At 44.6% G+C, this 26,834-nt stretch overlaps 1 protein-coding gene across 1 annotated transcript in view; it reads right to left on the bottom strand.

The window, feature by feature from the left end:
* SLC45A3 (solute carrier family 45 member 3) overlaps positions 1–25,267 on the bottom strand; it is a 69,583-nt gene extending 44,316 nt beyond the window's left edge. The window contains exons 1-2 of the mRNA XM_040421847.1: positions 25,192–25,267; positions 7,414–7,479 (exon numbers count right to left, since the gene is read on the bottom strand). The gene's annotated coding sequence lies outside the window, so the exon portion shown is untranslated. The remainder of the gene's footprint in view (positions 1–7,413; positions 7,480–25,191) is intronic.
* Between the last annotated feature and the right edge of the window lie 1,567 nt (positions 25,268–26,834).

Genomic DNA, 26,834 nt, shown 5'->3' with positions numbered 1-26,834 from the left:
CAAAGGCAATATTTTATCAGTAACAGTTTGTTGATAATGTGAATATATTTTATCTTTTCGTGTTGAAATGAGATCCTGAGCAAAATTTCAGACTGCGTCTATCGTTCTTTTAATTTTCTGTCCTTGAAAGACCAGCAGGTAACTGCATCTGAGACTATAACATACAGTTGTGTTCCAAATTATTCAACCCCCAATGCTGTAAAGGGTTTTAGGGAATTTAGTGTACATTTGTAATTGTGTTCAGAATGAAATCTTACAAGGACTTTTTAAAGAACCAAATGCAACTAAAATGACAACTATTGTTTTTGTAATACAGTATTAAATGTTTTTTTTGTGATTTCTTCATTGACACAATTATTCAACCCCTTAAAGACTACCACTCTTAAGAACAGAGGTTCATTCAAGTGTTTTCGATCAGGTATTGAAAACACCTGTGGATGTCAAGGAGCAGCAATCAAGCATAATAAGCACCAATTAGGCAGATTTAAAAGAACTGTGATACTCAGCTCCTTCTAGACATTTACTGGTGTGTTTACAAACATGGTGAAGTCAAGAGAATGGTCCAGGAAGACAAGAGAAGAGGTGATTTCTCTTCACAGGAAGGGCAATGGCTATAAGAAGATTGCAAAGATGTTAAACATACCAAGAGACACCATAGGAAGCATCATTCGCAAATTCAAGGCAAAGGGCACTGTTGAAACGCTACCTGGTCGTGGCAGAAAGAAGATGCTGACTTCGACTGCTGTGCGCTACCTGAAGCGCAAAGTGGAGAAAAGTCCCCGTGTGACTGCTGAGGAACTGAAAAAAGATTTGTCAGATGTGGGTACTGAAGTTTCAGCTAAGACAATAAGGCGCACACTGCGTAATGAAGGCCTCCATGCCAGAACTCCCAGGCGCACCCCCTGCTGTCTCCAAAGAATAAGAAGAGTCGACTGCAGTATGCCAAAAGTCATGTGGACAAACCACAAAAGTTTTGGGATAGTGTTCTGTGGACTGATGAAACAAAATTAGAACTGTTTGGGCCCATGGATCAACGCTATGTTTGGAGGAGGAAGAACAAGGCCTATGAAGAAAAGAACACCTTGCCTACTGTGAAGCATGGCGGGGGGTCAATCATGCTTTGGGGCTGTTTTGCTTCTACAGGTACAGGGAAGCTTCAGCATGTGCAAGGTACCATGAATTCTCTTCGTTACCAGGAGATATTGGATGAAAATGTGATGCAGTCCGTCACAAACCTGAGGCTTGGGAGACGTTGGACCTTTCAACAGGACAATGATCCCAAGCATACCTCCAAGTCCACTAGAGCATGGTTGCAGATTAAAGGCTGGAACATTTTGAAGTGGCCATTGCAGTCACCAGACTTAAATCCGATTGAGAACCTCTGGTGGGACTTAAAGAAAGCAGTTGCAGCGCGCAAGCCTAAGAATGTGACTGAACTGGAGGCTTTTGCCCATGAAGAATGGGCGAAGATACCCGTAGATTGCTGCAAGACACTTGTGTCAAGCTATGCTTCACGTTTAAAAGCTGTTATAACTGGAAAAGAATGTTGTACTAAGCACTAAGATTGAATGTCACTTGGGGGTTGAATAAAACTGATAATGATGTGAGCACAGAAAAGACATTTGTGGTTATTTCATTATAAATGTTATGTTATATTTGTCTGACTTACAAGTGCCTCTTTGATTTAATTGTAAACAAGATGACTGAAATGATCAAAATCAATGTCAAACTGGCCAAAACACTCAATTTCAGTGGGGGTTGAATAATTTTGAAAACAACTGTATGTGCAAACCATAAAAGGATATCAGACTGGGTTCAACCGTTCTCACAACCAGAATAGCCATATAAGAATAAGCTGAAACGTTCAACAAATGTAAAGTATTTGTTGTTATGTTTTTTTCCCCCCTAGATCACATTAAAGGGCTTGTCCTGCCTTTTTTAAGTGGTCCTGAAGATACACCATCACTGGCAGATTGGCGTGGGTTCTGACACCCCACAGCTTCACAATCAGCTTTTCTGTGTAGCGCCATTGCCAGAAGTCAGCACTATCAACACCAGCAATGGGAGCAGCAAAACAGCGTGGTTGTGGGGTGTCGGACCCCCATCGATCAGCTAGTAAGGGCCTATCCTCATGACAGGCCATCACTTAAAAAAAGGCTGGACAACCCCTTTAATAGAAGACATAAATGCATAACATGAACGATTTATGCTTGACATTGTAAATACCTAAGGGATATTTTACAGCCACTGAACAGTCACTGTTATTATCATTGCTACAATTTCTAGTAAGAGTAGTTATATGTTAATAGCCATCAGCATTATCTTTTTGGCATCTTATATATTCTGTTGAAACTGATCTTGTATTTAAGGAATCCTTTCATTCGGTTAGGTCAATAGATTAGGTATTGGGGACTCCACAACTAACTACATAAGGCTGCATGTGCAAGAGAATCTTGTATCGATCCTCCTATGGTTATGTAAGTAAAAAGTGTTTTTTCTGGTTTTACAGTTTCTTCAGGGTTACAGTCATTTACTTTACAATAGCAGTAATTTATAAAAATTGTTCCCTGGGCGCCTTTCCCTCTAAAACCTCTTCAATCAACGCTAGATAAATACTGTAATACAGTGCCTACATAATAGGCTAAACAGCAACCACATAAACAGTTTCACATTGTGCCCAGATAGTTTTCTTACAGGATCTACAGAAATAATTCATGCTGCACCTAGTTGAATATTGCATAGAGCAGTGGTGCCCAACCATTTTTCGTCTGAGGGCCACACTAGACTTGGTATATATTTCGCGGGCCGGAACCAGGTAGCTTTGCCAGAAAGAAATGCAAACTCTGTGAGGGGGCACGTGTGAGCATTACTACTGTGAAGAGGGCACATATCTGGGCATAACTACTGTGAGGGGGCACATATCTGGGCATAACTACTGTGAGGGGGCATGTGTGAGCATTACGTCTGTGAAGAGGGCACATATCTTGGCATTATTACTCTGAGAGGTCACATATCTGGGCATAACTACTGTGAGGGGGCATGTGTGAGCATTACGTCTGTGAAGAGGGCACATATCTTGGCATTATTACTGTGAGGGGGCATGTGTGAGCATTACTACTGTGAAGGGGGCACATATCTTGGCATTATTACTGTGAGGGGGCATGTGATGTATACATGTGTGTAATGTATGTAGTGCAGTATGTGATGATCACACACTGCACTACATACATTACACACACGTATACATCACATGCTGCGCTGTCAGGTCTACCTTGATGTCTGGTCTTTAGGCTTCAGTCAGATCCTCCACCGCCATGCTTGCGCCGTGTGCCCGACACCACCAGGAGCTGGCCCCTCCTCCTTTCATCTCCCGCCGGCTTCTCCTACAGCAGGGCACTCTATCGATCCAGTGCCCGCCCAATCTTACCAATCAGGGGCGTAGCTATAAATCACTAGGCCCCATAGCAAAAAAAATTATGGCCCCCCCTCCCAGATCTCCCACCCCCACATGCCTCCCACCCAAACACCCCTCCAGGACCTCCCACCCCAACATCCCCACACCCCTCCCTAGATCCCCCTCAGTGTCATCCACAGATATCCCCCTCAGTGTCATCCACAGATATCCCACTAAGTGTCATCCACAGATATCACCTCAGTGTCATCCACAGATATCCCCCTCAGTGTCATCCACAGATATCTCCCTCAGTGTCATCCACAGATATCCCCCTCAGTGTCATCCACAGATATCCCCCTCAGTGTCATCCACAGATATCCCCTTCAGTGTCATCCACAGATATCCCCCTCAGTGTCATCCACAGATATCCCCCTCAGTGTCATCCACAGATATCCCCCTCAGTGTCATCCACAGATCTCCTCCCCACCCAGAGCCGCTTCCTAGCTAATTTATTCACTGCACTTGCCTCTGTATAATTGAAGAGAAGCGCCGTAATCTCGCACAGCCGCACTGGCAGAGGCCAGGAAGACGGTGCATGCGCACTTCGATGCCTCTGCCAGTACGCCTGTGCAAGATTACGGCGCTTCTCTTCAATTTCAGAGAGGCAAGTGCAGTGAATAAATTAGCTAGGAGGCGGCGCTGAGCGGGGAGATTGCAGGCACAGGCAGCATTGCCTGTGCCTGCAATCGGCCGTAGGTTGGGCATCACTGGCATAGAGTATCAAGATAAATCAATGCAGCCCAATTTCTATTCCTTCCAGCAAAATATTGCCTCTCTGGGGTGAAGTTTATATCCATGGAGGTCTAGGGTAGTTAATGGTAAAAAACTTGGTGGCTTATCGTAGTGAAGGGGTAATAAAAACATTCCTAGTGTGGATTGGTGGTCAACAGTTGTAAAGGGGTTAACACCAATATCCATGGTAGTCAAGACGAAAGATCAAATAGGACACCATAGCGCAAGATTTTTTTTTAAACAGAAAAGAAAAAAGTTGTGCTCAGCCTCACCCACTTTAATTGACTTCTATGTCAGAAAAAGTAGAACTGGTGCTTCATAAGTATGGCACCCATTCTGAACACCACTTTTCTCAATGTATTTAAACCAGACAACTGGAATAAATACATGAATAGTACCCGGGCCCATTGAGTAAGCGATTGTCAGGAGAGAAGCGTTCCCTCCCGGCAATCACTTGCTCGCTAGGGGAGGAGACTGCTGCTATTACATGCAGTAATCTCCTCTGCAGCAAGGGGAAGAGCGATCACCATGCCATCACTCATCCCCATGCTGTATAATGGTTTGCTGGCGGCAGATGGCTATTAGACAGCACGGTCTGCCATCGGCAACACAGATTTTAAAGTATGCTTAAAAATCAGAATTGCCCGATGAACGAGCATTTGCTTGTTCATCGGGCAGTCGGCGGCAGTATTACACTGCAAGATGATTGCTAACGAGATGTTAGCGATTATCGGTCAAAAAGTCGGCCCGTATAATACAGCCTTTACAGTTCTGCCTCTTTCCTTCCTTCACATATTATATTATAAAACTGGTTGCCTGCAGCCACCACTGGGGGGAGCTCTGTGCACAGGGATTTATACAGTTATCATTGAATGCAACTGAGGCTGTAAAAATGTAAGAGTATAAAGGAAAGATTAACACTTTTCCTAAAACAATTGCATTGAAAATTGCATCTGTGACTCCCCAAACACTCTAATAAGCATATATGGTATATGCTAGGCCTATCTTACACTGGATGATGCTCCAGATTAGGGATGAGGGAATCGACTTGGGATGAGACATCCGAAGTCAATTTGCATAATACTTTGTTTGAATACTGTACGGCAGGGCTTGACAAATTTCCTTGGAATCTAGGAGCCAGCTAAAAAAGTTAGGAGCCAGGCGGAGCCGCATCATAAAGCCCCTAGTAGGTGCCCCCATAGTGCCCCCCCCCACTTCTCCATAGAGCCCCCCCAATAATGCTGTATACCATGTTACATATACCGCCGCTCCGTCCCCGGACCCTATTGACTATAATGGGGACGGGGGCGGAGCTCCGGCGCAGCACGGCAGTTCGCGGTGAGAGGCCGCCGGACTAAAGTTGGACATGCAGTACTTTTAGTCCGGCGGCCTTTCACCATGCACTGCCGTGCTGCGCCAGAGCTCTGCCCTTATTATAGTCAATGGGGACAGAGCTGCGGTCCGGCGAAACAGCGGAAGGACGGATCCGACAGGGTGAACAGCCTGCCAGATCCATCCTACCGCAAGTGTGAAAGTACCCTTAGTTCTATAGCTACTGAATGAGACAGAAGGGGGGATGCCTTTAACATATAGATCTCCTTGAGAAGCCAATTTGATCCTAAAGGGTTGATTCAAACTGTAATCTAAACTGTGTCCTGTCACTTCTCACATATCTCTGCTCCTGTCCCTTAATCTTATCACTGCTGCGAAAGCATCAGCCACAGCCTCAGTGTAACCTGTTCTAGAGTCTGACTGACTGTTCTTTTAACTCAAAGAATCGAATGAGTCACTAACTAATCGGATCTTTAGATTCTTAACCTGAGACTCATTCGATTCCCTGTACTTGTGTCAGTGACTCAGAGCTGCTAGTGCTTGCCTTGCCTCGCCTCAGCTCTGATTGGTTGGTGGGCGGGGAGGGGAGGGGCTGGCAGAAGCAGCTTCCACTCTAGGATCAGATTACACTCCTCCCGAGTCCCTCCCCTCCCTGCTGCCAGCGTCTCTGCTATTGTGTGCTGTGACGGAGCTGTTTCACACGGTGCTGCCCCCGGACAGAACGGCAGCTCCGCACCCATCGCCCGGGCACCTTTGAAAACGGGCTGACAAATACCCAAGCGCCAGGACTAAATTCCTGGTCGCCATGGCGACCTGGCGCCTGGGATTTGTCGAGCCCTGCTGTACGGAGCAAGTAAATATAGTATTATAATGTATTGGCTCCTATGAATCAATTTCTACTGTAAAAAAACATTTCCCGAACGCGGGTTCGGTTCCAAGGTACCACTTGGAACCGAACCCGAGTTCGGGAAATGTTGTTTTACATTAGAAATTTATTTATTTATTTATAATGCGAAGTCTCGCAAAGTAATAACTTTGGCTCATAGGAGCCAATACATTCTAATACTGTATTCAAACAAAGTATTATGCAAATCGACTTTGACTGTTTCATCCGAAGTCGATTCGCATATCCCTACTCCAGATCTTCAGTGATGACACAGCATCACAGCTGAGGGAGGAAAGGACAGCAGGTTCCATGTCAGTGGATATGAAGGAAACATGATACGAGTTAATGATTAACCATTTTGTGGTGGCAGTATGGGGAGCATCAGGCCAAGAAACTACTGCTGATGTAACTCGGACAGCAAGACAGCACACAGAAGTAATACCCTGTACACGGCGTATGTCAAGTTCATGCTAAAGATGCTACATAGTGTAACATCCCTTTTCATCTGTATTTAAAAAAAGCTACCCCATGAATATTGTACTATAACTCTGCCTTCTCCTGCACTTGCTATTGGAAGGCAAAGAGATAAATACAGATGTAGCAGGGGTAACACACACACACTCAAATTTCTTAACTCATTGCATTATCTTGAAACAAAAGCCATTGAAAAGCAATTGCTTAACGCATTTAGTTTAGATAACATGTCTCATAAAGCATGTGTGTTAACTCTGCTACATCCGTAATACTGCAAATTAGCTCACTGGTGTCCCATGGACAGTAGGCATATATTGGAGCATACTGATACTTTTCTTTATATATGCTGTCTTTAATATAAGGTGCATGTAAATGGATTGTCTCATGCTGACTTCATTTACTACAGCCCTGATGATATAGGGGGATATTTATCAAACTGGTGTAATGTAGAACTGGCTTAGTTGCCCATAGCAACCAGATTCCACCTTTCATTTTACACAGCTCCTTTGGAAAATGAAAGTCCAAATTTGCTTACCGAAATTTATCTTTCCTTGAGTCCAAAGGCAGCACACACAAAGGGTTAATGTCTTGCTCCTCCCGTCTAGGACAGAAGATAAATCATTAGTAAATCAGATTAATTAACCCCCTATAAAGGAGGGCACACCCACTAGGCAGATGTGTTTTTTCCAAGCAATGTCTTATTCATGGAGGGATATATTGTACTGCCTTTGGACTCAAGGAAAGATACATTTTGGTAAGCAAATTTAGACTTTCCTTATCGTCCTTCAGGCAGCACACACAGAGGGATCTGAAAAGCAGAATTAAACAAGGGGGGGGGGGAATAAATCGCAGCCCTAATTATCACTTGCTTGTCAAAGGCTGAATCACAAGCACCAGATACATCCAACTTATATTGTTTTGTAAAGGTGCATGGAGAAGACCATGTAGCGGCCCTGCAGATTTGTACCAATGCCCCCCCCCCCTTTTTTTTCTATGCCCAAGCGACTAAGTGGACCGAGTTGAGTGTGCTGTAACTTCACATGGTAACTGAAGTACTTAAAATTTAGAAGCAGATTAATAGTATTCTTAATCCAAGCAGTGTAGGCTTGCTGGCTTTTATACTTCTCTATAAAAAGCTGGTCAGCCAACCTCAAGGACCCTGGTTCTCCAATGACCAGTAGATGAATAGATGAAGCTTGTCTTGTTTGCTAAATAATGATTCTGATGAATTTCTTAACTTACATTCATGTCAGATGAGAGCTTTGGTATGATATAGGGCAGTGATGGCGAACCTTTTAGAGACCGAGTGCCCAAACCGCAACCCCAAAACCCCCTTATTTATCGCAAAGTGCCAACGTGGCAAGTTAACCTGAATCCTACAGTCCAATATAGTATATCTTTCATGTACTTTATCATGTAGTAGCTATAATAGCCTGTCTACATTCAGTGCGCTTCTTGTGCTGTTCATGGTGCGTCCTGCGCTGATGAATGGCAGGAAAGGTCTAAGGCATATTGGTACACTCAGACTTTTTCCAGGGTGTGGGTGCCCACAGAGAGGGCTTCGAGTGCCACCTCTGGCACCCGTGCCATAGGTTCGCCACCACTGATATAGGGCATCAACCTTAAAATCAAGTCTTCTTGATGTACTTTCAGATATGGCCCTTTACATGATAGAGCTTGTAAAGTCTAACACCTTCTTGGCTGATGCAATTGCCAACAGAAATAAAACCTTCCAAGATACAAACCTTAGTGGTGCCCCTGTAAGAGGCGCAAATAAAGATTCAACCAGGGTCTTGAGGAGAACAGCCCGATCTCAGGCTGGAATAGGAGGCTTAACCAATTAATTTAAACTGAATAAAGAACGTAAAAGAAAAAAAAAAAAAAAGCATGAATGCACGAAGGCTCTATCTATGCAAGCAGTGGCAGTCGTGAAAAGAACTCTTACAGTGTTAGGTTTTAACCCAAACTGGAAACCTTTCTGTAAAAAAATGTAAGACTTCAGACAGATCAGGATTCTGCAAAGTTTCCACCCCCACATCTTACAAGCCCTTCTTCAGTCCTGAACCATCAGATTTCAGGCTGTAAGCTGAAACATCTCCGGTGTGGATGCTGTAGATCTGCTTGAACCAGAAGATTCGGCTGGATTGTATCTCCAATAATTTCCTCTGCAAAGCTGTAGCCAGTGAGGGATAATGGCCTGGCTATGGCTGAGACTCTCGTCTCATTTTCCTGAGCACTCAGGATATGAGGAAAAATGGAGGAAAATCTGGATGAAAAATTCCTTCCCAACTGAAAGACAGGCCATCTATTCTTTCTGGTGGATCCGCTGGATTCAGGGATCAGAGCTTTTTGAGCTTTATATTGGAGGCTATCCCCATTGCATCTAAATAGGGGTACACCATCTGCACACAATCTGTTAAAAATACAGTCGCTGAGACTTCAACTGTGACCTGCTTAACAGATCAGCCTGAACATTCAGAATACCTTGAATGTGGATGGCTGTCTACGGTTTGACATTCCACTGCCAAAGTCATAATTTGACTGTATTGACTGATCTGTGGATCAGAGCGAGTCCCGTGCCAACTGTTGATGAAGCACATGGTGGAGATATTATCTGTTTGCTCCACCACTGACTGATTCTTGAGCCTGACCTAAATGAAGATCTGACCAGATTTATTGGAATGGCCAGAAAAATCTACTTTGTTCAGTATTTCTCGGATGAAGCCATCAAGACAGGTCTTCCCGAGTTTTTGGCTTGATCACCACAAGACGAACCAGACTCGATAAACACTGGTTTCTTCCTGAAACAATGCTGGTTTGCAATGTACACTAATGCACATGTTACGGCTTCTATTAAAGAGGTCAGGAAGTATATATTTGTAGACAGAGCGGCTGCCTTATCTGATAGCGATCTTGAATAGCGACAGGAGTGGCGGTTGCACGGGAGGGGGGGGGGGGATCTTGCACAGAAGTTGCTGGGGGGAGCCATTTTCAAATATTTGCTGCAGGGCTAAGTTATGTTATTTCTAGTTACTCCACTTGGTCCTGACTGCCACTTGTTGATGGGACCTTAGATCTCACATCCACCTTGATTTCTGGATCTGCTCCTGTGAGAGCCTAAGCAGCCAATTTCTGGAGTCTAACTAGAAGCTAAGGGCTAAGTTAGTGCCACAACTAACACTAGGCGATAAACAAAAGGCCAGTGAATTGAAGATAAAAAAAAACCCTGGTGAGTGATGGCCATAAAATCGTCCTGTTGGCGAATGTTGATAACAAAACAGAAATTCACATCATGAATTTCTTCAGATAAGGTATTTGTTTAGACACATCAGATCTAGCCTCCATCTTACCTGTGGCTTTGGCACTCCATAGACTCTTGAAAAGACCCCAGAATTTTCCTGGAAAGAGGTCAAGATTTTCCTGTGAAGTCCTGAAACAACCACCATATGAGGCTTTGTGAAGGGTTGACTATTTTGTCCTGAGGAACAATTTCTTTAACCTGAGGAAGTAACCTGGGTACAAGAATCAATTTGCAGGTGTCTGACGTAATCCTTGCACAATTTGAGAAAAGGTTCTGTAATCTTGCTCCAATTGGAAGCCTGATGTTCCTAAATTCGAGTTTTCCCTGTACCAAATTTCTACTTTCTAGTGCTTGGAGAGCCTGAACACATAGAACTTACTCCTCTCTATCTGCCCCTTCTGAGACCCTCTTAGGTGATCTTTGGAATGAAAATGACAAGAATGAAACAAGACCTAGACGTCTATTGTGGAAAGGAGACCCCTCTGTAACAGCGATTGATTCTAAATAGAATTAATTTGGTGAGGAACAAAATGGCGCTAATAGAATGTCCCTCTGCACAGAGTGTCTATGGGGATCACATGAACTCAGAGGCACATTCAGGGCCCATTCACATGAAAGTATTTTTTCTTTCCGACACGTCCCGCAATTTGCAGATCTCATGCGGACCCATTATTACAATGGGACCGAGAGACACGGACAGCACACAGTGTGCCGTCCACATCTGCTCATCCATTCCGCAGCCCCAAAAAGAGATAGAAATGTACCCCCCTTGTCCATATTGCAGACAAGAATAGGTATTACCATCATAGGGCTGGATGTTCTGAACTGCAAATGCAGAATGCACACTGTGGCATCCGTGTCCTATGGATCCGCAAAATCGAATATGATTCTGTGAATGGACCCCCATCTTAGTGACTAAGTGAGACTTCTTGGGAAAGTAATCCCTATGTACTAGGAGACTGAAGCCAAAGACGCTTTGCGCACTGTCATAGACAAGGAATTACTATGTTTCAGCAGAGAAACAATCTTTCTGACTAGAAGATCCCTCACAGGGAATAACCGATCTTTACTTAACATGTAGGGATGAGCGAATCGACTTCAGATGAAACATCCGAAGTCGATTTGCATAAAACTTTGTTTGAATACTATATGGAGTGAGCGCTCCGTACAGTATTAGAATGTATTGGCTCAGATGAGCCGATGTTATTACTTTGCAAAGTCTCGTGAGACTTCGGGTAATAACTTCAAAAATTAATTTCTACTGTTAAAAAACTTTTCACGAACTTGGGTTTGGTTCCAAGTGGTACCTTGGAACTGAACCTGCGTTTGGGAAAAGGTTTTTAAACAGTAGGAATTAATTTTTATAGTTATTACCCGAAGTCTCGCAAGACTTTGTGACGTAATAACTTCGGCTCATCTGAGCCAATACATTCTAATACTGTACGGAGCGCTCGCTCCATATAGTATTCAAACAAAGTTTTATGCGAATCAACTTCGGATGTTTCATCCGAAGTCGGTTCGCTCATCCCTATTAACATGTTACCCATCAAGTTTAGCTCAGCTGCACCCATATACTCCAAAATTGCACCTGTGCTTGTAACAGCCAAACCAGTACTTCTCACAGGGACACACCCTGAAACATACATTGATAGCTTGCAGGGAACACCCGCTGCATATGAGAAACTTACCAGGACCACTCCAGGATAAATCTCAGCTCAATCATCCAATGGAACACCCGATGGGGCAAATAAACTCTGGTAACCACTTCCAGTTCAGTCATGTCATGCAGTAAATTCTGGAGCACACCTCTAGCGCTATAACATGCATATAACTCTGGACACACTTCCAGCACCTCATATGATACTCTGGAAACCACTTCCAGCTATATAATATCAGGCTTAGTAACCATACTGGCCTCCACAGCCGCAGGAGCCTCTGTATCTGTGAGCTTCATTGTCCTAAACAAAATAAAAAAAACATGTCTGCCTAGTGGGGTGTGCACTCCTTTATAGGGGGTTAATTAATCTGATTTACTAATGATTTATCTTCTGTCCTAGACAGGAGGAGCAAGACATTAACCATTTGTGTGTGTGCTGCCTGAAGGACGATAAGGAAAGGTGGAATCTGACTGGTTGCTATGGGCAACTAAGCCAGTTCTACTTTCCACCAGTTTGATAAATGACCCCAATGGTGTTAAATGTAGGCCAAAGATATGAATGGTCATCTATATAAAACATAAAGGGGCCATGCAGGACGACTCTTTCTTGGCAGCTTTCCGCTACGAGAGGATAGCCCCTCTATGACATCCATAAAAGGGCTTGTCTTTTTCCCTCTTACATCAGACCAGATATTGCAATATTGATATAAGATGTAAAAGGGTTGTTGTGATATATCCTCCGGATAGGTCATCAATATCTGATCGGTGGAAGGCCGATTCCCGGCACCCCACGCCGATCAGCTGTTTGAAGAGGAAGCAGTGTTTGTGCAAGCACTGCTTCCTCTTCAAGATTACACTGCGCATTCTTCCAAGATGAGTCGCAGTGTAATCTTTAAGAGGAAGTAGTGCTTGTACAAGCGCTACCTCCTCTTCAAACATCTGATTGGCGGGGGTGCCAGGAATCAGACCCCCACTGATTAGATATTGATGACTTAGGCTACATGCACACGACCGTATGTGTTTTGTGGTCTGCAAAAAAACAAACAATGACATCCGTATGCCATCCGTTTTTTTTGCGGATCCATTGTAACAATGCCTAAAACGGACAAGAATAGGACATGTTCTTTTTTTTTTTTTGCGGGGCTACGGAAAGGACATACTGATGCGGACAGCATTGAAATGAATGGGTGTAAACGGTGTGCTGAAATGCGGACCCATTTAAATGAATGGGTCAGCATGGTATCCGCAAAAACAAAAAAAACAGAACGGACACGGAAACAAACAACGTTCGTGTGCATGTAGCTTTATCCTGAGGATAGGTCGATAATATGTACTGGCTGCACAACCCCTTCAAAGAGAAATTCTGCATTTATGATTTTGCCCAATGTTACGCAGCGCAGGCAACGTTCTGTGCTGATCTCTAAGGCTGGAATCCCCCATTGAGTTTTTAATGGAAGTTTTAATGCAGTTTTATGTAATTTTTGATCCTCAGTCAGGACTGGATTCCAAAGTTATGAGAAATATAAAGGATAGACTTGTACATCTCATTCTTGCTGGATCCACCTCTAGTTTTGGCTCAAAAAATTCCTTTATAAACTGCAGGTGTGATTCCAGCCTTATGGGACTTGCATACGCCACATATTCCGCAGGTGGGTTACCAGTTCGTGCTTGTGTCATAGTAAATTTGTGTTAGTGGTCACTGCATCTATGAAGTTCCTTCAAGAAGGACGGTGATAAATGATCCCTTCTGTTCACGTGGCCGTTCCCTGTGTTTTTTTTTATTTCCGGAGCATTGTTTGAGGGGTTTTTTGGTAGATTTTTAATTGTTACACCTTTAGGCTCAATACAGTACATGTATCCTACTGTAGAACACATCATTCCCGCCTGCCTGTCCCCTACTAGTACACTGACATTACCTTTCCCCTTCTGAATTACACCACACATACAGTACAGACCAAAAGTTTGGACACACCTTCTCATTCAAAGAGTTTTCTTTATTTTCATGACTATCAAAATTGTAGATTCACACTGAAGGCATCAAAACTATGAATTAACACATGTGGAATTATATACATAACAAACAAGTATGAAACAACTGAAAATATGTCATATTCTAGGTTCTTCAAAGTAGCCACCTTTTGCTTTGATTACTGCTTTGCACACTCTTGGCATTCCCTTGATAAGCTTCAAGAGGTAGTCCCCTGAAATGGTTTTCACTTCACAGGTGTGCCCTATCAGGTTTAATAAGTGGGATTTCTTGCCTTATAAATGGGGTTGGGACCATCAGTTGCGTTGAGGAGAAGTCAGGTGGATACACAGCTGATAGTCCTACTGAATAGACTGTTAGAATTTGTATTATGGCAAGAAAAAAAGCAGCTAAGTAAAGAAAAACGAGTGGCCATCATTACTTTAAGAAATGAAGGCCAGTCAGTCAGCCGAAAAATTGGGAAAACTTTGAAAGTAAGGGCTATTTGACCATGAAGGAGAGTGATGGGGTGCTACGCCAGATTACCTGGCCTCCACAGTCACCGGACCTGAACCCAATCGAGATGGTTTGGGGTGAGCTGGACCGCAGAGTGAAGGCAAAAGGGCCAACAAGTGCTAAGCATCTCTGGGAACTCCTTCAAGACTGTTGGAAGACCATTTCAGGGGACTACCTCTTGAAGCTCATCAAGAGAATGCCAAGAGTGTGCAAAGCAGTAATCAAAGCAAAAGGTGGCAACTTTGAAGAACCTAGAATATGACATCTTTTCAGTTGTTTCACACTTGTTTGTTATGTATATAATTCCACATGTGTTAATTCATAGTTTTGATGCCTTCATAGTCATGAAAATAAAGAAAACTCTTTGAATGAGGTGTGTCCAAACATTTGGTCTGTACTGTATACAGTATATGTTATATAGATAGCTATGAGGCTTTAACGTCACACTTTATTGATTTCATAAACTGTCATACCTGCTTATGGGCCATGACAGCCACACAAAATCCAGGGAATGCAGGTCAGCGTGCACGCCAAGCACACTCTGCTTTTAACCCCGTCCGGTGCCATTACAGCTTTCATCGGATCCAGGGATGCAAGTACCAACATGCACGCTGAGCCCACCATATACTTCTCCTGGAGCCAAATGGAGCCACAGGTTGTGCTGACCCAATTCCCCACATTTTTTCTTTGTAGTATATATTGGAGGCGTGGCGATCTCCTTGGAGTCATGCACACCTGACCAGTCAATCTGTCCTGGAGGCTGGTTTTAAAGTCAGTATAAAACTGAGTCTGCTTATATAGAACCTACCAGTAGCCATTCCAGGAGAAGTATATGGTGGGCTCAGCGTGCATGTTGGTACTTGCATCCCTGGATCCGATGAAAGCTGTAATGGCACCGGACGGGGTTAAAAGCAGAGTGTGCTTGGCGTGCACGCTGACCTGCATTCCCTGGATTTTGTGTGGCTGTCATGGCCCATAAGCAGGTAGGAACTAGTGTTAGGGACCACTCAAGTAGAGGCGACCTTGACGTGGAGAGTGGCTTACTACGCTTTGGCCAAAATGTACACCAATGTCTCATCCAGCACGGAGGCAGGGCAGAGTGCTGGATGTAGTGTGCGATCACATTTGCATTTTCCGTTTGTATATGTATTTCGCCATAGTGATATGCACCACATACGGGTTGTGCTGACCCAATCCCCCACATTTTTTCTTTGTAATATATATTGGAGGCGTGGCGATCTCCTTGGAGTCATTGCACACCTGACCAGTCAATCTGTCCTGGAGGCTGGTTTTAAAGTCAGTATAAAACTGAGTCTGCTTATATAGAACCTACCAGTAGCCATTCCAGGAGAAGTATATGGTGGGCTCAGCGTGCATGTTGGTACTTGCATCCCTGGATCCGATGAAAGCTGTAATGGCACCGGACGGGGTTAAAAGCAGAGTGTGCTTGGCGTGCACGCTGACCTGCATTCCCTGGATTTTGTGTGGCTGTCATGGCCCATAAGCAGGTAGGAACTAGTGTTAGGGACCACTCAAGTAGAGGCGACCTTGACGTGGTGAGTGGCTTACTACGCTTTGGCCAAAATGTACACCAATGCCTCATCCAGCATGGAGGCAAATTGCTGGATGTAGAGTGCTATCAGCCGATAATTTATACCGATATTCTGTAAAATGTCATTTTTGAAAAAAATAAATTCCTACACAAATCTGCTGAAAATGTAAATTTTTATTGTTAATGTGTAGGTTTTTTTTTCTTTTGTAAATCTTTCTTTTTTATTTATACTTAATATTTTGGTGTTTTTTTTTTTACTAACCTTTAGCCCCCTTAGGGACTAGAACCCTTGTCCTATTCACCCTGATAGATCTCTATCAGGGTGAATAGGAGCTCACACTGTCCCTGCTGCCCTGTGCTCTGTGCACACAGTAGCATGGAGCTTACCATGGCAGCCAGGGCTTCAATAGCGTCCAGGCTGCCATGGTAACCGATCGGAGCCCCAGGCTTACACTGCTGGGGCTCCGATCGGAGGAGGAGGGGAGAGGGGACCCTGTGGCCACTGCCACCAATGATTAAAACTGGGGGGGCTTGGGTGGGGGGGCGCACTGCTCCACCAATGTTTTTAATACTGGGGTGGGGGTGGGGGGCGCACTGCGCCACCAATGTTTTTAATACGGGGGTGGGGGGCGCACTGCGCCACCAATGTTTTTAATACGGGGGTGGGGGGCGCACTGCGCCACCAATGATTAATACTGGGGGGCTTGGGGGGGGCGCACTGCGCCACCAATGAACATAAATCTCTCATTTATTCACATACAGGAGGCGGGAGCTGGCTGCAGAATCACATAGCCGTCTCCCGACCTCTATGAGCGGTAGGTGCGATCCACGGCACCTGAGGGGTTATCTACTGCGGATCGCAGCTACCGCTCATAGAGGTCGGGAGCCGGCTATGTGATTCTGCAGCCAGCTCCCGCCTCCTGTTCAATTTGAATGAATGAGTAAGTTAACATCATTGGTGGCGCAGTGGCCACAGCCCCTCCCCTCCTCTTCCCATCTGTCTCATCATTGGCGGCAGCGGCAGCAGAATCACAGGGGGGAGGGAGACACTGCTTCCTTCTCCCCTGTGCTGCTGAGGGAACACAGAGAGCGCTGAGCAGCGCGATCTGTGTTCCCCATACGTTATCGGAATATCGGCAAAATAGATGCCGATACCGATAACTGTCAAAATCCTGAATATCGGCCAATAATATCGGTAAAACCGATAATCGGTCGATCCCTAGACCTAACCCTCTCAGATGAACACCGTAAAAAATAAAAACTGTGCTAAATAAAAAAAAATTGTCGGCTTACATCACAAAATGAACAACAGCAAGCGATCAAAAAGGCGTATGCCCACCAATAGTACCAATCTAACCATCACCTCATCCCGCAAAAAATGAGCCCCTACCTGAGACAATCGCCCAAAAAATAAAAAAAACTATGGCTCAGAATATGGAGACACTAAAACATCATTTATTTATTTTTAAAGCTGTTATTGTGTAAAACTTACAGAAATAAATAAAAAAGTATACATATTAGGTATCGCCGCGTCCGTATCGTCCGGCTCTATAAAAATATCACATGACCTAACCCCTCAGAGGAACACTGTAAAAAATAAAAAATAAAATTTGTGCTAAATAAACAATTTTTTGTCACCTTACATCACAAAAAGTGTAATAGCAAGCGATCAAAAAGTCATATGCACCCCAAAATAGTGCCAATCAAATTGTCATCTCATCCCGCAAAAAATAGACCCTACCTAATATAATCGGCCAAAAACTGAAAAAACTATGGCTCTCAGAATATGGAAACACTAAAACTTTTGTTTCAAAAATGAAATCATTGTGTAAAACTTACATAAATAAAATAAAAAGTATACATATTAGGTATCGCCGCGTCCGTGACAACCTGGTCTATAAAAATACCACATGATCTAACCTGTCAGATGAATGTTGTAAATAACAAAAAATAAAAACGATGCCAAAACAGCTATTTCTTGTTACCTTGCCTCACAAAAAGTGTAATATAGAGTAACCAAAAATCATATGTACCCTAAACTAATACCAACAAAACTTCCACCCTATCCCGTAGTTTCTAAAATAGGGTCACTTTTTTGTAGTTTCTACTCTAGGGGTGCATCAGGCGGGCTTCAAATGGGACATGGTGTCAAAAAACCAGTCTAGCAAAATGTGCCTTCCGAAAAACCGTATGGCATTCCTTTCCTTCTGTGCCCTGCCGTGTGCCCGTACAGCAGTTTACGACCACATATGGGGTGTTTCTGTAAATTACAGAATCAGGGCCATAAATATTGAGTTTTGTTTGGCTGTTAACCCTTGCTTTGTAACTGAAAAAAAAAAATATAGAAGTGATCATTGCTTACCGGGCTCCGGTTCTCTTGGCCGGGATCTGTTAACCCGGATCTGATACCGGGATTTGCCCTTTACCGATACTAGGCTGTGCTACTGTGTAGCCTAGTATCAGAGAACATGGAGCGCGCGCCATGTTCTCTCAGCAGCACAGGGGAGAAGGAAGCAGTCTCTCCCTCCCCCTGTGCCGCTGCTGCCGTTGCCACTTATGAGGAGAGAGAGGGGAGGAGGAGGGAAGGGGCTGTGGCCACTGCGCCACCAATGAAGAGGGGTTAACTTCCGCTGATCGCAGCTCCCTGTCATGGAGGTCGAGTGCCGGCTATGTGATTCTGCCGCCGGTGCCCTCCCCCTGTATTTGTATTAATGGTTTAAAAACATTGGTGGCGCAGTGCGTCCCCCCCACACCACCCCAGTATTAAATAATTGGTGGCAGTGGCCGCAGAGTCCCCTCCCCCCCCCCCCCCTCTTCATTGGTGGTGCAGTGGCAGTTCAGATCGGAGCCCCCGGAGTGTAATCGCGGGGCTCCGATCAGTTACCATGGCAGCCAGGATGCTACTGAAGCCATGGTCAGTTCCCTGCTGCCCTGTGCTCAAAGCACAGGGCAGAAAGGAGTGTAAAGTCCTATTCACCCTAATATAGCTCTATTGGCGATTCGCTATTTTTTTGTCACCTTGTCCCCCCCCAAAAATAGGATCGGACTGTTCGATAATGGGCCAGACGTTCCATAAAATGCGGAATGCACGTGGCTTTTTTGGTGTTTCATTTTTTTCGCGTGGTATAGAATGGTATAGAGTATCGCAATACTTTTTATCGAAATCGAATCAAAATTTTGATATCGTGACAACCCTAGTAATGATCACTTCCTTATTGCAGGTGGATCCCCTGAGTTGTCTGGCTTTCTGCTAAAACAGGACAACCTATTTAAAGAGGACCTTTCACCGATTATTACACTATGAACTAACTATACAGACATGTAGAGCGGCACCCAGGGATCTCACTGCACTTACTATTATCCCCGGGCGCCGCTCCGTTCTCCCGCTATGCCCTCCGGTATCTCCGCTCACTAAGTTATAGTAGGCGGAGATTTCAGTCACTAAGTTATGGTAGGCGGAGTCTGCCCTTGTTCTGCTCTAGCGCTGGCCAATCGCAGCGCAGAGCTCACAGCCTGGGAGGTTAATTTCTCCCAGGCTGTGAGCTCTGCAATGTGATTGGCCAGCGCTAGAGAAGAACAAGGGCAGACTACGCCTACCATAACTTAGTGAACGGAGATACCAGAGGGCATAGCAGGAGAACGGAGCGGCGCCCAGGGATAATAGTAAGTGCAGTGAGATCCCCGGGCGCCGCTCTACATGTCTGTATACTTAGTTCACAATGTCAGGATCAGTGAAAGGTCCTCTTTAATACTTTATTTCCTTTTATGATCCGACCTAATTTAGGATTAAAGAACGGCATGAAAAAAACTGAAAGTGTTGCCGTTCCCTTAGGCCTCATGCACACAAACTTATTTTCTTTCCGTGTACATTCAGTTTTTTTTGCAAACCGTATACGGAACCATTTAATTTCAATGGGTCCGCAAAAAAACGGAAGTTACTCCTTGTGCATTCCGTTACCGTATGTCCGTTCCACAAAAAAATAGAACATGTCCTATTATTGTCCGCATTATGAACAAGGATAGGACTGTTCTATTAGGGGCCAGCTGTTCCGTTCCGCAAAATACAGAATGCACACGGACGTTATCTGTATTTTTTGTGGTTCCGTTTTCTGCAGACCGCAAAATACATATGGTCGTGTGCAAGAGGCCTTACCCTGAAAACAAACTACATAAAAAAAATGCAAAACAGATGGGCAAGCAATTCATGCTGTGCACCCTGCAGAACCATGGCTGTAGCGGTGGACTATAACATAGGCCGGAGAGAAGCAGTGCAAAGCACTAATGAGCAAACTGACCAAATGTTAGTGAATTGTGATATGATAATCCTCAGTAATGTCATAGCCAACATTACCAGAGCACAGTCCGCAAATGTCCTGATCTCCACAGGATACCATTACCATATTTATGGTTGTATAGATAAGATAGTTCAGGCCGGGTTCTCATCGCCTTTTAGCTTTCCGTTCTTCTGATCCATCAGAAGAACAGAAACTTTTTTTTTCTAATCGGATCCGTTATTTAGAGCATCAGTTATAATCCGTTTGTGTCACTTCTGTCAGAGATCAGTACTTTTTCACCCATTAAAAATAACTGATCTCTGACTGAAGCTCTAAATAACGGATCAAATTTTTTTTTTTAAGGCCTCATGCTGTTGTTTTGGTCCGCATCCGAGCCGCATATTTTGCAGGTCAGATGCAGACCCGTTCACTTCAATGGGGCTGCAAAAGATGCAGACAGGACTCCGTGTGCTGTCCGCATCCGTCGCTCCGTTCCGTGGCCCCGAAAAAAAAAAATAATAATGTTAGATCCGTTTTGAGGACAAGAATAGGCATTTCTATTAAGGTCGCCCGTTCTATTCCGCAAATTGCGGGACGCACACAAACGGCATCCGTGTTTTGCGGATCTGCAATTTGCGGACCGTAAAACACAGCACGGTCATGTACATGAGGCCTAATACTGTGATATATGTGGTTGCTGGTTCAAACCTAATGTTGCCTTTACTTGTTGGCGACCTTAACAGGTTCTCTGGGATTTTCATGTTGATGACCTATCCTTGGCTGGGGGTCTGACACCCGGGACCCCTGCTGATCAGCTGTTTGAGAAGGCAGCAGCGCTCGTACATTGTATAGCGGCTGTGCTTGGTATCGCAACTCAGCCCCATTCACTTAAATGGGGCTGAGCTGTGCCTACGTCATGTGACAGATGAGCGAGCCGTCACATGGCCTACACTAAGCTGCGAGAAGGCCACGGCGCTACTGTGAGTGTCGGAGCTGATTGGGGGGAGTCCAGGGTGTCAGACCCCCACCGATCAGAAACTGATGACCAATCCTTAGTATAGGTCATTAATATGAGATTGGCAGGGGTCTGACTCCTGGAGGTCTGAGGATAGGACCTCAATATCAAAATCCCGGAGAACCCCTTTAAAAGTTTCTACAAAAATGCAGCAATTTAATGTGTTAAAGGGAACCTGTCATCAACTATATGATGCCCATACTAACAGCAGCATAAAGTATAGACGGGTGAGATGATTTCAGAGGTCTGTCATTTATAAGTTAAAAGTAAGTGGTTGCCGAGAACCAACATCACAATCATTGCAGACTGGGCCTGGAAAAGAGTCCCGGCTATCTGAGAAGAGTCCTGGTTATTCATGAATTCCTATTCTTCCCACCTACCTACTGATGACTGACTGTTTTCTCCCTTTCTGTCTAGGAGAGAACTGCCAATCATCAGTAGATGGTGAGAGAGCAGGAGATGATGTATAACCAGGACTCTTCTCAGGTAGATCTGACTCTTCTCAAGGCCTGGGCTGTAATGATTATGATGTTGGTTCTCAGCAACCACTTACTTTTAGCTCATGAGTGGCACAGCGCTGACATCAGCATTTCTGTCACTGATTTATGCTGCCCTCAGTGAGATCAGCCTAACGTTGATGACAGGTTCCCTTTAAGGAAGATTGTATTTGCTGATGTGACGTGAGACTCTGCGAATATTTGTTTCCATATTTCAAGCAGATAAACAACCTCCAGCAACACATATACGTATAAAGAATGTGCTGCTTCACGCACTGAAGAAAGCGAATCCCTTTGAGATAAGAAGTGAAAGGACTATACGGGGAACTGGTGAAGTATTCATTAGCTTCTGCTATAATTACAGGACATTTGATCCAAGCTCTAGGGATGTATGGACTGTACACACCCTGATTATTGTCTTCTATCCCTAGTAATGGATCCAAATAATGTCAAATATTGGAATGATATTCGTAGATCACGTGACTGGAAAGGAGAGCCAACCGCAGCAGAAGGGGCACGGTGCTCAGCTGGGCCAATCTGCCCCCTTGTTTCATCGATCTGCCCCCGCACCCTCATTGATCAGAGTCACTAAGACATACCTAAAGATTTATCAAAGGACGGCAACTTATTCACACGTTTCTGGCCACCCTTACAGCGTCCACAGTCACCCAAATTCCCTAGAGATGGTAGAAATGGTTAATCTACCCAAATACACTGCCCGCCATAGTAATCATTGTGTTACTGCTGTGGTCCGGGCTGAATTGCCCTATACCAGGTCAAGAGCTGCGCTCTGCTTTCTAAGCGCTACAACTGCTTCTTCTATAGACTGACCTTCACTGGTCTGGTGGGGATATCCCTTGGGGCGCTTTCCAACATAGGTTTTTGCTGTTTCTGTCTACACTTTTGCATTTTCGGTATGTTTTTTTGCACCTGCATTTTAGTTGCGTTTTGTTTGTTTTTTAGAACGTGACTGCGCCAAAAATCTGCTTGAAATTGACACTTTTTTTCTGAATGTTCAACAACGGCGGGGCTTGGAAATGGGTGGAGCTTCACAGGAAAGGGCGGGGCCTAAGGATATTACATTTTGTACCAAACTGGCGCCACAATTCTGGCGTAAAAAGAGTTCATATAGAGTTAGCGCAAAGTGCCTATTCCTGCACCAGATTATCATCCTGCCTGATCCCCGGAGATACATCTGGTCCTGATGGAGTCAGCCTGTCCGGCACCATCTTTAGGATTAGTAAATCTGGGCCACTGTTTGCAAAAAAAAACTTAAAAAAAAAACCCTGCTTGCGGTTATTCTGAAGGCACATGAAACGTGTGCGCAGGGATCCTTATTCCAATATCGCTCATATCTGGTCAGATTTGACACTCAAAGCTCTAGGGGTAATTGTGCGACCCCCTATGGAGATAAAATGATTACCATATAGCCGATGTCCCGCTAAAACACAAATATATTGAATTGACATTTTGCCATCCACACATTTCTCCTGGAAAAACCGAACTAATGAAAAAAAACAGCCACTGAAAAAAACACAAGGAGTTTTGGGTTTATGGCTTTTTTTTGTGGTAAGAAAAAACCCAAAATGCCAGAACAAAAATACGTGTGACGAGGCTAATTTCACACAAGCGAGTTTCTGTCCGGGTGCGATGCGTGCAGTGAACGCATAGCATCCGGACTGAATCCTGACCCAAACATTTTCATTGATCATCTGCGTTCAGGAAAAATGGCCGCATGTTCTATATTGTGCATTTTTCATGCAGCTCTGGTTCCATAGAAGTGAATGGGGCTTTGGTGAAAAACGTAAGGAATCCGGATGCAATGCGTTTTTCACGGATGGTTGCTGTTATTCTTCAGTTTTACTTCATGTGCGTGAAAAACGCATCAAAACTAATTACATCCGTGCGGAAAAACTGAAACAATGAACACAATCGCAGACAAGACTGACTGAACTCGCGTGCAAAACCATCCGTTTTTCCCTGAACAGATCCTGACACAATCCGTATCGCTCGTGTGATGAGGCCGGTACCTGCACATAGTGTGGATTTGTATGCAGGGAAAAAAAAAAACGCACACAAACCCGCATTATTTATCGTGCTTTTGGTGAGGTTTTTGTTGCAGATTTTCTGCTTATTTTAATGATGGCATTAAAGTCTATAGAGAAAACCTCTCTACATAAGGCCTAATTCAGACGGCCGTATGCTGTCCGCAAAAATGCGGATCCGTTTTTTTGTGGATTAGATGCAGACCCATTCTCTTCTATGGGGCTCTTTGCTTCCGTTCTGCGGCTCCGCAAAACAAATAAAACATGTCCTATACTTGTCAGTGAAAATCAGGACGTGGCCCCAATGAAGTCTTTGGGTCCACAAAAATGTGGAATGCAATCCGTTTTGTTTTGCAGACATGCTGAACTGTTTGCAAAAAACGGATCAGCATTTTTGCGGGCAGCATACGGCCGTGAATGAGCCCTAAGGTGCGGAATCGCACTAACAAATGACAGGCTGCGGATTTTAAACCCCTCGCGGCAGGCCTTTTTACGTGCGTACAAAATATGCAATGTGCACATGAGATTTGACCGATCTCATACACTGTACTGTATTACGCCGCGTTTTTTCTGCACAGAAATCCGCACGTTATCTGCAATATGTGCAGGGAGCCATGGGCCCAGTTCACACAACTTGATTTTGAAAGACACCCTTTAATAAAATCAGCGTGGGTTTTGTCAGGGCGTTTTTTTGACGTGTCTTCTTTTAACCAATGGTTGTTCACTTCAATACAAAGCTGCATTTTCAGCTTGAGGTTTTTGACGCGGATCTACGCCAAAACCAAGCATGGAAAATGCACTGAAAAAGCGTAAAGACTTACATGGAGCTGTTCTTTTATGCTTCCCATTCATTTCAATGGGAGAATCAGCGCTGATTCTGCCCCAATATAGGGCACGCTGCTTCTTTTTTCCACGTGTAAAAAAATATTTAAAATAAGCAAGTGCTACTTCCCATTGAAGTGAATGGGGGGCTGTTTAGAGGCGTTTGTTTTTTTGCAGCTGATTTCGAGGCAGAAACGCTCCAAAATCAGCACCGAAAACTCAGTGTGAACTGTCCCTTAAAGCTCTTTAGTATATAAAGGTCATTGTAATATGGGCTTATAGGACGCTATAGGTCAGTGGCAAGGAAGGGTTAATGGAGGGCACAGGGAAGTACTGAGGACGAACTAGCATCCTAAGTATTCATTTGATGTGAGTCACAATTCTTCCTCCGGAAGATGAGAGGGAAGAGCGGGGCTTCTCCGGGACAGCATAGGAATAGTGGGGGGCTGCCAGATGTACTACTCTCCCCAGCATCTACAGGTACACGATGAGCAGGGAAGGGTTAAACGGCTTGTCACATAATATAAGGGGGTCCATGACAGGGGCATTGAGGCTGCACCCGGGGGTCACCGCTTCCAGGACAAGAAGCCGGATAAAGTCTCCGGAGGACAGTGGCGCGGCTTCTTCTCCTGAGAATGGCGCAAGGCTATAGCAGGGAAATGTCTCACCTGGCGGGATGTACCTGCGCCCCTGGACCACCTTCCCGGACGTGTCCTAGGCGACAGCTCTGCACCTTCTCACTCCGGGCTGCAGTTTTAAAGCTCAGGGGGCGGCGCATGCGCGGTGTGAGACAGGGAGGTTACACGACCGAGACCTGTGAGGGAGGAGGTGTGACACGGAGTCCGCGCTGTCACTTGTCATAGGCAGGGCAGACCAGAATACAGGTGTGGGCACCTCCTGAGGGGGAGTCCTCTCTCCACGGCACCCAAAGTGCTCCTCTCTAGCCATACACATTCCTGCCTGCACTCTGTGGATGAAGTACTAAGCAGTTGCTTACATAGCAATCCCCAACACAAAATCTCTTCCTTTAATTCTCCTCCACAGCCCATACGTTTAGCAGGTGTCATGGCTGGATCCCCTGGAACCTTCTGTTTCTACTGAACAGATCTTCAACTTGAGATAGTTGGTAAAGCACTGGGCATAACTGCTACTGTGGGGCCCCAATAACTGGGGGCCCATCTCCACCCAGACAATGTGCAGATAGTGATGTTTATGGAAAATAGACGCCTGCATTATGTTTAGCGTTTTTACTGTGCTGTGACATCACTGATTTATTACTGTACATCACCACATGTATTATCATAGGCATGGTGACATCACTGTGAGCCTTACTGCTGTACCGTGACATCACTGTGCATATTATTACTGTGCTGTGACATCACTGATTTATTACTGTACATCACCACATGTATTATCATACGCATGGTGACATCACTGTGAGCCTTACTGCTGTACCGTGACATCACTGTGCATATTATTACTGTGCTGTGACATCACTGATTTATTACTGTACATCACCACATGTATTATCATACGCATGGTGACATCACTGTAAGCCTTACTGCTGCACCGTGACATCACTGTGCATATTATTACTGTGCTGTGACATCACTGATTTATTACTGTACATCACCACATGTATTATCATAGGCATGGTGACATCACTGTGAGCCTTACTGCTGTACCGTGACATCACTGTGCATATTATTACTGTGCTGTGACATCACTGATTTATTACTGTACATCACCACATGTATTATCATACGCATGGTGACATCACTGTGAGCCTTACTGCTGTACCGTGACATCACTGTGCATATTATTACTGTGCTGTGACATCACTGATTTATTACTGTACATCACCACATGTATTATCATACGCATGGTGACATCACTGTGAGCCTTACTGCTGCACCGTGACATCACTGTGCATATTATTACTGTGCTGTGACATCACTGATTTATTACTGTACATCACCACATGTATTATCATACGCATGGTGACATCACTGTGAGCCTTACTGCTGTACCGTGACATCACTGTGCATATTATTACTGTGCTGTGACATCACTGATTTATTACTGTACATCACCACATGTATTATCATACGCATGGTGACATCACTGTGAGCCTTACTGCTGTACCGTGACATCACTGTGCATATTATTACTGTGCCTTTTTCCTAGATTTAAATACTGGTGACTGTCCTCTGGACTGGTCTGACTCCCGGGACCCCCACCGATCAGCTGTTTGAGAAGGCACCAGTGCTTCTGGGAGCCCCTGTGCCTTCTCCGTGCTCACCAGGCACAG

The sequence above is a fragment of the Bufo bufo genome, chromosome 3 (genome assembly GCF_905171765.1).
Source record: "Bufo bufo chromosome 3, aBufBuf1.1, whole genome shotgun sequence".
Taxonomy (NCBI): domain Eukaryota; kingdom Metazoa; phylum Chordata; class Amphibia; order Anura; family Bufonidae; genus Bufo; species Bufo bufo.
This window is presented reverse-complemented; position numbering and strand designations above follow the sequence as displayed.